The sequence below is a fragment of the Aplysia californica genome, unplaced genomic scaffold (genome assembly GCF_000002075.1).
Source record: "Aplysia californica isolate F4 #8 unplaced genomic scaffold, AplCal3.0 scaffold00373, whole genome shotgun sequence".
NCBI lineage: Eukaryota > Metazoa > Mollusca > Gastropoda > Aplysiida > Aplysiidae > Aplysia > Aplysia californica.
Window position 1 is genome coordinate 249,107 of NW_004797643.1, and position 2,713 is coordinate 251,819.

Here is a 2,713-nt window from a genome sequence, read left to right on the forward strand (position 1 = left end):
AGGGCTAGAGTTGGCCAGATTTTTTGGCATTTAAGGGTAAATTATTAAAAATGTGAAGGACAAAATGTGGCTGCAAACTCCATAGTATAGATGTTACGACACTTCTAATTCCAGGTAAGTAGATGTTACAGAAAATGTAAGTATGCATTTGGCAATTATTCCACAAAGTTTTTCGCACCTTTCGGCCATACTTATCACGCTGCTTTCATCAGTTTTCATCAGTATTTCACTACGTTCAGTTGTGTTAAATAAGGTGTATTTCATCTTTTCATCTCTTCTTGGATGTGAATTTCTTTTTTATGTGATTTTCTCTGATTTTCTGTGGAAATGTGAGTTTAAAATAGATTATGTGATGTGGTTTTTTTCATGGCTTACAATATTTTGTATGAGAATGCTTCCAGTGAGGAAAAAGCTTTAGAATTTCTACAAAAAATTTATTAGTACGTTCAACGCCTCCAGAATGCCCTGATGCTCAGTGTGGAAAGTTTATGACTTTAGTGAAGACAGGCAGAGGAGAAGAACGTTGTTTTCGTTGCCCTTCCCATAAAGGACGTAAAGTATTTTTGTGTTCAGACACGTTTTGGGAAAACAGCCAGTTGTCTTATAGAAACATTGTTGAGTTGTTATTTTCCTGGAGTTTCAAAGAACCCGTCAATCATACGACACTACTCACTGGACTTTCGGAAAAAACTGTTGTTCAGGGGTTTTCTTATTTTAGAGATGTTTGTTCGTGGTGGCTAGTAGAAAAATATTATCAGATAGGTGGTCCAGGTCATGTAGTAGAAATAGATAAAAGTTTAGTAGCCAGGAGAAAAAACAAGGTAGGGAGGGTAGTAGAACAGAGGTGGGTTTTTGGTGGGGTGGAAAGGGCAACCAACAAAGGATTTTTAGAAATTGTTCCAGACAGAACAGCAGCAACTCTTTTGAATATTATACAGAACCGTATTGCACCCGGCACTACAATCCACAGTGATGGCTTTGCTGCTTACACTAATATAGTTAATATTCCTGTTAACCCCCCATATATATGCATTTGACAGTCATCCATGAACATAATTTCGTAGACCCAGTGACAGGTGCATGCACGAACAGAGTAGAAAGATACTGGAAAAACATGAAAAGACGGTTTAAGTGCATGCAAAGAGTACACAACTCCATGCTTGCCTCGCACTTAGACGAATTTGTGTGGCGAGAGCTGCACGGGAAAGACCCGAAAAGTGCATTCAATAATTTCATTGACCACCTGTCTCAGTGGTATCCTGCACCGTAGTGGTAAGTTGATATGCCGTTTAAATGTCGTTTTAGATTATATAGATCTAGATTTATAGTAAATTCTATCTAAATAGCAGCACCACCTTTTTTTTGGGTAGTTTGAATTTTGGCTCATTTTAGACTCGGCCAAACCGCCCTTCCCTCCCCAAACCAAGATCTCACGTGATTCGCCAAGTCTCGTTTGAAATCGGTATCCAATAGATATGGCCGCCACGTAAACAAAAGAGACGGGACCGCACTGGGTAAGTAGTGCCCGAATCCGAGTGACTTTCCAAATCAAGATTGGGAAGGACTTCCGTAACGAGCCACCACCCCAACATACGTTATAAAGAAGGGACTTTTGAGTGGGTATGTAAAAGATAGGGTTTAGTATTTGGTTGGGCAATAAAGAAAGAAAGAAAGAAAGTAAATTGAGTTTGTGTTACTTTGTATTCCTCTTGCCTTCCTTTGTCTCTTCACCTGGAATGGGTATTATTAGTGACATGTTAACATCTCATAGCATACACATTAATATGACATGATTAGAAAAATCATTGGCGTGGCTGGGAAACGAACCTGTGAAAATAGGGGGCTGCATATATAACTCCCCCTTCCCCATGGGATTCTGTATTGTAAATAGGGGGGCAAGCCCCCCTATAACCCCCCCCATGCGATTCTATATTGTGAACGGTTTCGTATTACCCCTAACCCTAATTCTAACCTTAGCCCTATCCCTATCCCTAACACTAACACTAACCTTAATCCTACCCCTACCCTTAACTCAGAATTCTCTATTCTACCTGTTTCATTGTGGTCGCTCGTTATTTATTGGAGGATTAATTGAGATGAGAATTTGGCTGGAAACCGACGAAAACCTGGTAAACCAGCGCTCCCGAAGAGCGGAAGTTGATAAAGTATGCGGGGTCAACAATGGCTGCGCCCTGAGTAAATTCTACTAATTCCCGACTCAGATCTTCAAATCGTTGAACAGGGCCTAAAACTGCACAAACGACCGTAATTTTTTCCTGTCCAGGTAGTATAACAGTGGCTTTCGGTCTCCCATAAGTATTGTGGTGCTCAACAAGTCCAATCTTGAATAAATAGTGGTCGCTCATTACGGAAGTCCTCCCCAAGATTGTTATAGTTTCTCTTGGTCTACAATACACACCTATTTTTTCCTACTAAATCCTACTACTAGGCCTACATTCATCTCACTAGATCTAGATCTATCCATTTCCTGATTTTGCGGTTGTGTATAACAATTCTTTAGTTTAGCATGGAGAATGAAGTAAATCTATAATCTAGATCTAGATATAGATTCTACACCCAAGTGTGTCAGTGATGAAAGGTGCTATTCTCACCCGCCCGGAAGTTCTCGCAAGATCAACTCCTCCCCTCTTCTCTCTCTCTCTGTCTCTTTCTGAATACTGTCTATCGGTGTGGACGATCAAATTGACCAAAC

The 2,713-nt window shown here is 40.3% G+C and overlaps 1 protein-coding gene across 1 annotated transcript in view; it reads right to left on the minus strand.

The window, feature by feature from the left end:
• LOC101853103 (charged multivesicular body protein 1a) overlaps positions 1 to 2,713 on the minus strand; it is an 11,659-nt gene that overhangs the window by 8,036 nt on the left and 910 nt on the right. The window lies entirely within an intron of this gene.